The sequence below is a fragment of the Chaetodon trifascialis genome, chromosome 18 (genome assembly GCF_039877785.1).
Source record: "Chaetodon trifascialis isolate fChaTrf1 chromosome 18, fChaTrf1.hap1, whole genome shotgun sequence".
Lineage (NCBI taxonomy): Eukaryota > Metazoa > Chordata > Actinopteri > Chaetodontiformes > Chaetodontidae > Chaetodon > Chaetodon trifascialis.
This window is the reverse complement of record NC_092073.1, coordinates 15,971,249-15,985,020: the sequence shown is the minus strand read 5'-3', so window position 1 is coordinate 15,985,020 and position 13,772 is coordinate 15,971,249. Positions and strand designations below refer to the sequence as shown.

The 13,772-nt window shown below is 41.8% G+C and overlaps 1 long non-coding RNA gene across 1 annotated transcript; it reads left to right on the top strand.

Moving 5' to 3' along the window:
- Nucleotides 1-3,445: 3,445 nt before the first annotated feature.
- On the top strand, nucleotides 3,446-8,982 carry LOC139346867 (uncharacterized). Its single transcript, XR_011603287.1, has 3 exons — nucleotides 3,446-5,653; nucleotides 6,862-6,979; nucleotides 7,094-8,982. It is a non-coding gene; the product is annotated as an uncharacterized lncRNA (long non-coding RNA).
- The last annotated feature ends 4,790 nt before the right edge of the window (nucleotides 8,983-13,772 follow it).

Sequence of the window (13,772 nt, the reverse complement as noted above, 5' to 3'; positions counted from 1 at the left end):
ACTTAAATATGTAATGTTTGCAAATAGCAGTGATAGGAGCCTTTATTTTCAATTATGACCAGATGACAAACACACAAACTGTTGATTTCCATCAATAAGACGAAGTCAGCTCACACTGACATGGTCAAGAAAAGATTATGGATTGACCCTCTGACTCGCAGCTACATACAGTAGAATGATGTATAAATGCACATTACCTTGACAACAGCATGGTTTCAAACACCATCCAGTCATTCACGTTACACATTTGACAGACTGTTATAGCTGTCGTGCTAAAAGAACACAGCAAATATTCTCTCTAACCTTGTTTTTCTCAGACATCATCACCGTATATCCTTTAAAACTGTTTATTTGGTTTCTGTCAAAATATCTAAAGCAATGCATCCAAAAAAATAAAAAATAAAATAAATCTGTTTTCTGGTTCAGGACTCCAGCTCCTGCATTTTAATAGTTGCATGCAGCCTTCTGCTCCCAGCAGGTGAGGGTGATGACAGGGTCTGGTGGCAGGCCAAAGCCTGGCTGGCACGTGTTGTGCCTTCACCCAGTCGCTTCCTGCCATTGCGAGCATATGGGTGGAGACATTGCTATCCATTGGCTCTTTACCAACAATCTATCACCTTTGCCCACAAACTGAACAAGACCACACTGGACTGGAAACTAAATCCCTATATGAGTGTTTTGTTTGAGTGACACTATTGCTATGAACAAGCACTGATGCATTAAAAAACTTGAGATATGATGCTTGTTTGTTTTATGTCTGTAAAGATTATTATTCTAAAACTTGGTGACTTTTTTGGCTTTCGTTAAAGTTACACTGTGTATTTGTGTTGTGCTGAAACTTCAGCACGTTGTCTGACTTGCGAAGTCGCCTTCAGAAATGATTAATTAGAGTCCTTGAACTTGGACGATGATCATGCAAACAGATCTTTCCGTTCGCTCAATGCCATGTTTTCTCACTTACGCTTGCAGTGAGGAAGCAACGATACACCAAAGCTGGCTTGGTGTCCTCGCAACTGTCGACCTGAATATTTGTTATGGCGCAGACTGCAAAAACAGCATATGGTGTAGGCATTCATAGAGTATTTTCCGTTCAAGGTGGTAGCAGTGCTTTGGAGCGGTGGATTTGCTGCAGTGCTTGCTTGTGCAAAGCCTTTTCACCTTTGTGTTGTAGCTGATTAAACCCAGATAATAATAGAGGCAAGAAGTGGAAAAACCAACCCCCACCCCAGAAGCCCTTGCTGGACTTACGGTCTCGCTTACACTTTCAGGAGCTGTCGCTTTGAATCGGCAGAAGGCAGCCAGGCTGAAGATTTCCCACTGACTGGAGAGGAGTCGCTGGCCAGGCTTTCCTTGTCACTGGGAGTTAAGGCAGTCACCGATCCTAATGCTTACACTGTTGTTGCAGCATTCCAATTTTTAATCACTGCGTGACTTGTCAGACTTAATGAGGGCAGTCGGGTAAGAATGATCAACATACCAATAATGAGAACATCACAGGCTGAGGACGACTTCCTGTTTTAAATATATAAATCTGACGTGGTTTGAAGCCAGAAATGTCAGAAAGTAAGTTTTTTCCGTTAACAACAATGCAGCATGCTTGCCTCAGACTGATTGGTTGCTAAGGTGGCAGCTAGCACTCGGACCATCTTATGTAATCACAGCCCTTTACGTCAACCTTGCCAACACAGACTGCAGTGGGCTCACCTTCCTGCAAATCAAGCAAACATGTTTAAGACATCAGCATCTGCAGCACTGATTTGTCAATTTTAGAACCTGCAGGTCAAAATGAGATGTAGGTTTGTCCCTATTGTGGACATCTTAATACAAAGTTTATCCTCTGTGGGCGAGTGTGCTTGCAGGCACCTCTGTGTGTGTATATGTAAAGAAGCCAAGTCAAGGCTGAGTGTGGCTGGCGTGTGTTCTGTCAGATGTCTCTCCCCTCTTTAATCCTTTGTGTGTAAGAGGGTCAAGAGGCAGGCAGGCTTCGACTGTAGTGGTTGGGTGAAATGCTGAGGGCGAAGGGCTCTCCAACTCGCCACCGTTAGCTGACGCAGAACTTGGCTTTCAGAGGAAGGTGTCAGGTTCAGGTGGTCAAAACTAACGGAGAATCTCCCATTTTTTATTCTTTACTAATGCATTTTTTAATTTTGAGTGTGCAAATATGCAAACCTTTAAATCTATGCTGAATTCATGATGTAAGTTTCTGCAAAGTTGGAGAGTTGGTTTATTGGAACATAACTAATCTGTTTAACAATGAGTCCACGGGTGTGTTTTGTCCAACCAAATAAAGTAATATTTTCAGCTTACAATAGAGTTAAGACACAAGAAAGGAATAATTTAACTACTCATTTTTTATCCAGATAGTTGATCTTGTCAATCAGCTAATCAATTAATAAACTAATTGTGCCAGCTTTAGTTCATTACTGCCCAATTGTGATGTTATTCTTTTTAATTATGGGAAATTTATGTTCAAAGGTGCAAAAATATAAGTTACAATTTAGCCAACATTAGTAAGGGAGTGACTTCTGTACAGTACAAACAGTTAGAGTTTCTATTCTGTTTGTTTATGTGTAATGTATAGTTGTTTTTTAAGCACTGGCCACATGAGCCAAAAGTTAAGGCCTCAGAATACTAGCAACAATATTAGCAATTTTCAGGGACACAGTAGGGGTTAAAGGTCGACTAGGGGCGCCAGTGTGTTGCTGTCTCTTTTATTAATAAACAACATTCATTAAAAGAGGACTGGGGAGCACCGTAACTGAATATTACCACATCTCTCCCTTCCTTTGTGTGATAAGAAGAACCCTGGTGATTCCTCACACGGCTCCAAAAGCTACAGGGGAATTTCTCTCAGAAGCTGCCCCTTCAGCTCAATTCCTCCCCACATTTCCGAAAGCTTTTCATTCGTATCCCCTGGAAACCGCTCCACATTCTTTAAACTCTCCTTCAAGAAAAAAAAAAAAGAAGAAGAAGAAGAAGAGGAGGAGGAGGGGAAAAAAAGGCCCTTACACGTTTTGTTATGCCCTTTGATCACACGTTTATCTTTAAAACAGATGGCTGACCACCATCCTGTTTATATCAACACATGCTTATTTGAAAGAGGGGTCCAGAATTGGGTTTAGCATCTCTCGAAATCCATGAATCACAAATCGGAGAAATAAAAGGCTCATCCATTCTCACCAGATGCTTTAAAGAAAGCTTAACTACCTCCCATCCCCCATTGTATCCACATCTACAGCCAAGTGCTTTACTTGTTATGTCTAAGATAGTCTTCACTCCTTACAAAAGATAATCTACTAATATGATTACTGTCCAATTACTGTTGTATAAACCAGGCTGAATTATGAATATACAGGAGCAGAAATCTTTTTGCACTGGGTCGCAGGTACTGAAAGGTGTGACGTGCTTTATTTAGCAGTGAATGTGGCATGTAATTTTACCTTAATAAAGCAGCAAAGCAAAGTGCAGCCTGAGGATTTCAAATGAGGGGCCATGTTTAATCTTTCAATCCATATTTATCTGAGAAGTCAAGAATGCTTTGCTGGGCAGCTGCTGTACATCAAACGGCTGTCAGATCTCCTTAGAGGCTTTCAGGTGAACTGACGTGCTCTTTCATTTTCTATAAAGTGGTCATTTATTGTATTAGCTGCTGCAATTGCTGGGCTTTAGACCCACTGAAAGCATTGTTTTGGTTGAATTTCAGCAATTTCCTGTTCAGTTTTATTTAATTTTTAGACATCTTCACTTGTCAGAGCTCAGTGAGCTAAACTGGCACCGCAGTCTGTGACAACAGGTTAGCAACCTCTCATTAGCCGATGAGTTGGTTGCATTTATGGGGTCATTTCTGTGGGACAGGAGGTTATGATGATGAATGGTAGCAAACCTCTGCCCAGACAGTCTCTCTCCCATGTCGCCGTGTGGCTGCTACGCTGGACGTGAGGGCAATTTAAGCGTCACCATATCCACCAGGGGGGCGCCCTCTTGGGTAAGTGGCTTTTGCGAAAGAAAGCTGACGCCTGCCACCGCCATCAAGGTTGTTGTCACAGGCAGCTCTTTAAGCACCGAGTCGCCATGTTAAGAGATGAAAGTTGCTGTGGAAGAGTGACGGCGAAGACAAGAATTACAGGGGGATAGACGCCGGGAAATGAGTTCTCAGAATGTTGCTTACACGAGAACATGCGGCAATATTACCTAATCAGTCAAATCCTCCCAAGCTGACACCTCTTGTGAGACATCCGATGATACCCCAAGGAACCCCTGTGCCCCCCACCCATGGCTCAGCCCTGAGGGAGCCCCCAAGAGAGAATCTGTGGTTTGGAGGTTCTCCTTGACAGACATTCTCAAAATTACTCAAACGGTTTTTGCATACAGTGCAGTATGTATCTACCGGGGGCACTTTACCCTCAATTAAAAGTGTACCAGTGAAGCTGCATATTTTGCATTTCATAACAATGCGTGTGTTAAACTGAAGGTGATCTTAATAGGATTTTCTGCGGTTGGGAACCAGAGATTAGAGGCTTTATATTGCAGAGCTCAAGTATCTGAACAGGAGAGTGTTTTAATCTGAACTGGATTAAAAATGCCAGACTAACAAAGTTAAAGGACAAGACATCAAAAAGAAATGTCCATTACCTCCTCGTTTTAAAAGGTGTGAGCTAGCACATTACATGTTAATATCTGCTGAAGCTCAGAGTGTGCGTGCAGGATTGGGGTTTTTTTTTTCTTCCTTAATGCACACTGACTGAACCTTTAACTTTAAAACCAAATTCAGCATTTAATATCTCAGTCTTTTCACCATTTTCTTGCTCACTGGAGCTCTTACACTGCATCTCTTTTTGATTTTATTACCTATTTTTAACAATTTAAAGTATTTCCTCACTATTCTCATTCTCACAAACAGTTATTTCAGTCCATACAGTAATTCAACTATGTAGTACACGCACACACGCGCACACACACACAATCCATGCATATGCTTGCAAATTGTATGCTAATTACTGACCAGAAAACATAAAAGGAAAGCACCGGGATGTGGTCTACCTACAGCTGTTAAATATATAATCCATCTGTAATCAAATTTGACAGTTAATCAAGTGAGGCATTTGTAATGCAGACGTTTGGACAGACATAACTAACTCCATCAGCGTCTGCATAATAAATGTATGATTTTAATGATGTTTCTATTAAGCATCCCCGCTCACTTTACAAATGATTTGAGGCGTCTGCTGTTTATTTGTTTTTCGGGGAGCTATAGGTTGTTGCTAGGAGCAATAATTATGATGGGTTGTGGTGTGAGGTGGAGGGGTCAGCAGAGGGGGAATTTAAGGAAAAAAAAGTAATTACTTATAGATTGGATGAATTAATTTCTAATGATATTCACTGGTTTTGCATGACAGCTGCCAAGACCCATTCAAGAATGGCGGAGAGTAAAGGAGTCCTTTTGATGGCAGACAAAGGGGTCTATCATTTACAGAAAGTGGGTTTCACCACAACAAGAGGGGAGAGGGTGCAAGTGACACATCAACAAAACACGGTGGGCTTCCTGTATGGGCTCCTGACATCCACAAAGCCTGGGACATGTGTTCCATCTCTTCAAGCTGAAAGAGCAGAGACCCGGCCCCAAAGCGGCAATTGTTTCCTCCTACGTCTGCATGTGAGTGCGTATGACTGAATAATGGTCCATGTGTGTGTTTGAATGTGCATGCGCATGTATGTTGACATGTGCAAACACGTGCATATGCTCATACTCCTGTGTGTGAGTAAGCATGTGTGTATCAGTACAAGCTGCATATGCACATAAGAGTGCATGACTTGTGACTTTATGTGCACACTCATGCATACACAAAAGAGAGGTAGATACATGTAATTCTTATTAAATAACAAAATGGCTTTTTGTGAGTTGTCTATTTTCAGAATTAAAGCTAGAATATGTAGAATTTCAATACTATAACATCTACAAACAACTCGGCCTCTGTTATATGTTTTGTTATATATGAAGCTGTGTACGCAGAGAAATCTGTAAATGTATTCAAGGAAACGGTGCATTTCATTTGATCGCAGACAGGAAACACCAGATGATATATCAGACAGTGAGGAAGGAAGTCAGCGAACGTGACTAAACGTAACATGAGTAAAACTTTAATGCATTACTTCATCCAAGAACATTTCTGCCTGAGTCACGCCAGAGAGATTTTATTCACTGCTTCATTATCAAACTACATCTTTTGTTTTCATGGTTTTGATTAAGAGAAAACACATAATGTGCGTTTAAGAACATACTTAATAAGAAGAAAAACTAGGAAAACTAGTTAAGCTAAGAGTTCCTAAAAAAGGTTCATCTATTAATTGCATACATCACAAATTCTGTAATGTAATGCAAAAGTCCTTTGGAGAAATGCATAAATTAATGTAAATTGCCAGCTGTTACTGTGGTTCACTTATATTTCAATCAAGCTGCTTTAATCTGCCACTTACAGCACAGGCCTGCTTTTACATGTCAGATGCAGCAGTTCATAAAAGAATGAGTGTGAGGTTAAGTGCATGGTAGCAATCCATACGTATTACAGTTGATCTTTGTAATATAAAACATTTCTATCCATCTTTTCATGTCCTTAAATGATTTTTTGTAGTAGAATACAGAAACTACTTCATGAGAACTGATATGCTAAGGCTTATTTCTTGTCTGCTTTCCTGTGGCCACGTCTTACGTCTAACCCAAAAGGCAGGATCGGACTGTTTTCGTCTCTAGTCTCCAACCTCAGCTCTTGTGAACTGCTGACAAGCTAATCTGTGGCATTCTCAAACCGTTAAATTCCCACTATGTCTAGAGTTGACATTACATCTTGTTGTGTTTGTTCTAAGGATTAAACCCTGAGCGTATCCACACACTCCTTCCAGACATGGATCACAGACTATTAAACACGCCTTCTTCCAGATAGATGTTCCTGTATCTTCCTGAATAGGAAGAGTGCCACAAAAGGTTGGCCGATTTAATTACACGTACACACAATTGTCCCCTCCTCTCAAGTCCTAGCACTTAATCATGATACTGGATGTGCGTCTGTATTTCCACTGTGTCTCCTTTGCTTTCCAGGAGGGTCAGGGGCTTCACCGGTTAGCCGCTTTGACGAGGTACCCTATATTGTCTCTTGCCTGGGAGAAAGAACCCTTCGCCTTGTCTCAGTGTCAAACTTTAACCTTTCTCAACTTTAATTACACTAAGTAAGTTTGGAGTGTGCCGCGGTGCTGTCTGGCCAACTCAGCTCCATCGCTGCGCTGATGGGAAGCCTGCATGGGTGCCACGGCCCCCGCTGCCTCTGACACACTGACGCTACACAGCACTGACGCCGATGCTGACGCTTGCTTTGGCCTGCTTCCTGACCATGCAAACACAGGCGCATAAACACACACACACACAGACAGACACCAAGCAGCTGTATCCAAACGACATTCAGAGATTTCCTGCTTTTAGGCTTATTTGCAGATCGACGAATTCATAAAATGTGTTTGTCTTCATCACTCACTTCAATGTGTGTGTTTATGTATACATAATTGTACATGCAACGCCAAAGCCCATGCAATGGCACGCCGAAACAACAACCACTGGTTGATAAAGTCATACTTCAGCTATCCTGAAACAGATGAAGACAACATTCCTTCAATATAGCGTAGCTGACCTTTTTATACAGAGGATCTACACTGTGCCAATAAAACCATTTGGTATTTTTGTTTATTTGTGTGTGTGTGCGTGAGAGAGAGAGAGAGAGAGAGAGAGAGAGAGAGAGAGAGAAAGGGGGAGAGATGAAGAAAGAGAGAGCTTGGGTACGTTTCCTCATTACTCATTCCACTGCAGGGGTGAAATGGCTGTTTTTTCCTGTTATGTCATCAAAACCTCCACTTCGGGAATAAAGCAGATTTTCTTGTGGAAGTGCCATTGCACTTTATAAATATATATATATATATATATATATATATATATGAATGAGCGTATTGTATTTATCTACATTTTTTTCTCCTCAGACACGATCTGCATCTGCATGTGAAACTGCCCATTCATCACTGGACTACTGCTGAAAAACTATTCCAAGCAAGTGATCCATAATCCTATAAAATGACAGAAAAAAACGTAAGAACCCACTTTCAGCAGCAGTTGCAAAAGAGCAATCTCACACAAAGCAACAAAGCAAAGTGAAATACAGTACAATATCTGAAAATCCGGCATATTCTCCTCACACTTTGGCCTTATTTTTAACACATATGTTGAGTGCTTGACTCAGACAGTTCGATCGATTCACAGGTAGTCGATTGCGCCACTCACATGTGCACCCTTATGATAATAGACCCTTTCAGAGTCATCTAATTCTGATGATGAATTGGACTTCCATAGAAAGCCAAAAAGGAGTTACTGTGGTAACCGCATGGCCTGTCAATCACTTGCAATCAGCCTTTTTTCTCTGTTCATTGCTTGATGCGTCAAGATTAGGACCTTCTCTGTGGGGGGCTTCAAAACACTCAGAGGAAATGAAGAACCGTGTGGAAGTTCTACAGCTGATGTTTGGAAACTTTGTAGAATGTGACCCTTCGGCTTTGACTTACTTGCGGCAGAGAGGAACTGAAAACTTGACTTTGCAGTGACATGGACATACCCCGCTCCAATTAAATGCCAAAAGAACACACACACAAAGAGCTGTGATGAAATAAATTCTCAGAAATTACGACTGTTGTTCTGAACCTCTGTGGTCTCTCTGCTCTTCATCTATGTCAGCTACAGAGCCGGCATGTGTTTCTGACCACAGAGGCTTATAATGAAATGCCCACAATAAGAATAGAAGGCCATTTAAATGCTAATGCTTTCCATGTATAAGTGTTAGGCAGTGGCTGAACATATCCTACTGTATACCATGCCTGTATTTATAGATAATGACAATGTTAAATGCCAGATTTTTAAAGCTGCTTTTAATAAAAACCAAAAATAACACAACATGTTATGTTTGTGTTGGATGGACTGCACAAGCTTTGTTTTCTTGTCTTTTGTGGCTTTCTGAAATAACTGTGGTCTTAAGCGAGCTCAGGCTCTTTTAATTAGGTTGCATTTTAGCATAGCACACTGGCAGCAGTTAAACATTTAGGGGAAGTGCAACTAATTCGCTGGGCAGGACTATGAACTGTGGCATTACATCCTTGAAGAAAAGGGGAAAAGCCATATAACAGAAGCACACAGGCTCTAAAGATCTTAATTCCCCATTAGTTCCTTATTCTCTCCAGTGACAAAGACGGGGCCCTTTCAGTCTTGTGTTCCCTTGCATACCAAAGTCATTCAACAGAGGAGACCTTTACCAAGAGCAATGCTCTATTCAAGCCATGTTAATTACAATTTTAAACCATTATTTGTTTCAACACCTGGTTAACCTATTCAGACCTGTTTAAATCCTCTTTATTATCCCAGGTGTGATGGGAAGGCACTAAGGAGTGAAAGGGTCCTGTGTGTACCAGGAACATAATCAAGCCAGCACTACATAGTGCTGAATGGCTTTTGGGATAAGATCAGATGTTACACACTCCAGTCCTCAAGTAAAATGGTGCTAGGTGGATTATGTCTGAAAAGAGGATTTTGTCAAGGATGTGTCCTCAACTTTTCTTTTTAGGGAGTAAAGCATCATGAATGGCACACTGCTTCTTCAGCAGCTGTATTAGGACTAGAAAACTCAATTGCGGGCTTAAAAGCAATTGGCTTTGTTGTGCATTTCTGTGCATATATTTGTGTTGCAGTTAGGGGCTTTGAGACCAGGAGGCCATGCTGCGTCATGAGGATGGATGGTGTTTCTATTAGAGGACGTGGTCATAGAAAGGTCTCCTCATCTCCTAAGCTTCTTTTCTCCCTCCATCTCTCACCTACTTTGAAGTTGTAGTTAGACCACAGTCCTCCATCCATTATGATGTCATTAACACGGGCTTTACACAGGAACTTGACCCCTGTGGAGCCTTTGTTACCACGGCCACTCACGGCTTACCTGTCTTAGGTGCTTGTTTGAGGATGATCCCATTTCAATAGGAAATATCAACAGAATGGCATAATAGGACAACATGATGGAAAATGAGGGAAAAAACACATGAAAAAGAGAATATTACACCATCATGAGAGCTTTTTTTTTCAAGACTTCACTCAATGCCTTTTCTAATTTCCTGGCCCAGCACCTACATCCACAATGGCTAGAGGCTGTTTGTATACACCTCCCGCTGTGTGGTTCAAATATAGTGCAGACTTCAATATAGTAAAGGATGGCCACACAAAGTTCTGATTAACGAATTAACACCCTCTAATAGCCCTTCACCATCCTCCCTTAAATGGATTAAGGCTCCTCTCTAACACTTTCTTTTGCACAAAATTTAATTAAGATTTAGATTTGGTTTGAACATGCCAGGACAGATTCGCACTGCATTCATGATGTACTTCAATTAAGGAGCAAAGCAACTTAAGCTGCTTCACCAATAATTAGACTATCTCCTTTTTTAAATGGTATCTAATTATGCTTTATCCCTGTGTAATTCAATTTCTATGTAGGTTACAGCATGGATACTGGGACCATCTATTTACATTTTAAAGGTCATCTCCTCCAATTTTGGGGTTGTACTGAGTGCCATCCCTTTAAATACATAGCTTTTTATAGCTTTGTAATGCAACTGCGCATTACAGCAACAGCAAATATTCAATTAGACCCCACTTTAATCCTCCACCATCCCTGACAACATACTCTCAGTTAGCATCCAATCAACAGCTACTCAGGAAAATATGTAGAATAAATAAAGCTTCATGGCAAGTGTTTACATACATGATGGGATCCCAAACAGTATTTTTTTTGTCTTTGTTGACATTTGGCCTCCTGAGGTTGTTGCCCATGTATTTGTATAGTGATTTAAAACAACAGAGAATGTCCTGCCCCTTGTTAATTTACTCAAAGCAGCAGGGGTCGCTGGCCTGGCCACTGACCATTACACAGTAGGACAGGAGTGTCCAGCTGACTGTCCTTTTAATCGACAACAGCAGGCCTAAGGAATTTAACAGCATGGGATTCACCATTTTTTTCCCCAACAAATAACGTTTATGGAAGATTTACGAGTTGCCAGGATTGTCTAGGCTTTCCTTCCTTTCAGTTCATTCAATTAGCGGCTGTGAATGTCTTGGTTAAAGGGGGTGACGAGACAATTGAAGGTGTCATCTAATTATTTTAGCCCAGCGCTACGCAAAACCACTCCGGTGCTGGAATCCCAGGCCTTGGCTTGGAGATATGAAGTAAATGGGTTAAAGCAGCAGGGGTGATGCAATATGTGGCTCTCCTGGAGATTTTCCCCAACCTCTAGCATCTTTAAAGTGAATCAAGGATCTGCAGGACTGCAATTTGATTAGATAGAAAATATACACAGTGTAAAGTAAATCAAATCACCACTTTATATGCACGTTTATGAGTAGACTGTATCTTGTAAGGTCATATACTGCACAGGATTCACTCAGTGTGCTCCCACATCCACTGCGTTTGAGAGCAGGCCAAAGTACACAGTGCTGTGGTAAAGAAATAAGTGATCCCTGTCCCGGCTCCATCCACCCATATGGAAGTTTCAAATGCTTTACTTTACCCCAAGCTGGCCAAGGAAAACTAGGACTGAGAAGTCATGTGAAAGGTGCAGGGCAATAGCAGGAGGCCACAAGCTGAAGTCTGTCCTGCAGCCAGGTTTTCCCCTTGTTTGTAAATTAGCTGTGAGTAATGAATTCTGGGAAGCTGCCCTGCTGCAGGGTTGCTCCCTCGCTGCCGGACCCTCCCATGCTCCCCCGTCGACATTGCCTTCCCAAATCTGTCCTGATGTTCCTAGTCTGTCAGGAGCCGCCCCAGGGGGCATTGCGATAGCCCGCTTGGCCTGCCCCCTTCCCTTCTCTGGGCCCAAGCCAGCTGAACCGTGTAAGTCCCTGCCATTGCAAACATGGTGACCCCAAATGGGATTGACAGATCGCAGACCGTGGATGCTAGGCCACCAGTCCGGTGACATCAGTCTCTACTGGTGGTAAGAAAAGGCCGAGCATGAAGAGGTCACATTGACAGTTTGGGGTTTGCATTGATAATCAGCTACAAAACACCAACGCAGGTATGTAATGAAGAAAATCCAGACCACGATGGAATTACTCATGTGTAAACAACTGTTTAGCTGAAGAAAATGCTTTTAAACTCAGTTTGCATGAGATTTACAGTGTATCAAATTCAAAAAAACATGCTGCATTTCCCTGTACTGCAAGACTTATCCTTGTGTCTGTAAAAAGCCTTGGCTATGACTACCACATGGGTCCCCAAGCGCACATTAGAGAGCCTGGGGGGTCCCTAAGTGTCACCCATGAAATCAGGATGTTAGGGTATGAAAAACAGGGGAGGGACCGCTAGTAATTCTCATTATTGTTAAATGTTCATCGTCCCTGGTGTTGACTTTGCCTTAGTCTGGCTCCGCTGCCAAGAAGCAACATGACTACTACACCCGCAGTCACGTTTTAAAAGCTACAGATATGGGGAAAATCTTCTTAAGCCTGAGTATGACCCTAAATTAATTACAACAACATCTGACCATTAAAGGTTGCACATTTTCCTCACCACTGCTTGTCTTGTAATTGTCAAAAAAAAATCCAAAATCAGCTTTTGTGAAACATGAATAATTATATGATAAATGCTAAATTTTCTAATTCTAATTCTAAAGGTCACTAGCAATTTGTCAGCAATTAATGTAAAGGAGGAACTGCAGGGTATCCACGTCATTTATACTGTGGCCCTGCACAACACATTCTGCAGCGTTGACTGGCAGAGAGAAAAGAACTTCTCAATGGCAGATTTTTGACGTCCATAATGGCTTAATGTCTGCATTTGACAGAGATATTGGGGGAAGAAGAGTGACTCTTTGCGCATTGGCGTGGCCCAGAGGCTTTTGCTGTCACAGCTGATGACAGTAACTTTCTCCATGCAGATTAAATTGGTGTTTACAGATTTGCCCTGGGTGTACATTTTTCCCCCTGCTGGGCTCCACTAGCTGATGATGAGTCGCAGATGAGACCGACCGTTCTCGACACTGATGCTTATGCTTCCATCACGCAGAGCCTGTAGTGGCTTACCAGGCATCCAGCACTACACTGCCACACAGTAAATGCTACAGTATTACCAGCCATTTACATTTGTGGAAAATGTGAGCGCTGCTGCTGCCACTTCTGCCACGCTGGCACTTGCTGCATGCCAGAACTGCTTGGCATAGGAAGATAAAATGTTGAGAAAATTAAAAATCAGCAGTCACGATGTTGATAGTAGGCTCCGTCCAAAGGTCCCATAGTGTTACAATGGATATCAATGACTTCGTGGTGTTGTTGTACTGCTGGAGTTGTTACAGCTGGTCCGTAAGAATGTGCTCAAAGTTTAAAGACACAGTGGGTTGTTTTCACAGATGCCTTTTCTTTTCTTGAGACCCCACTTCAAAAAGGAATGGAACTCACTGTAGAGCAAAGCTTGGTTTTTATGTATGTGAATCACTTAAAAACTGAATATAGAGACATACAGATGTTCTCTCGTCCAGTAGTGTTAGGTTACTTGTGAAGAGGAAAACATGAAAAATTGTGCAATATTTATTTAGCAATTTATGTCTAACAGCACAAAGTAAACTCTCTGCTCTGTGGTCACTCCGCTGCCCAAAACAGTAAGAGTGATAAGCGTCGACAGCTATTGTCCCAATGGCGCGATGCAAAATATTAAGCT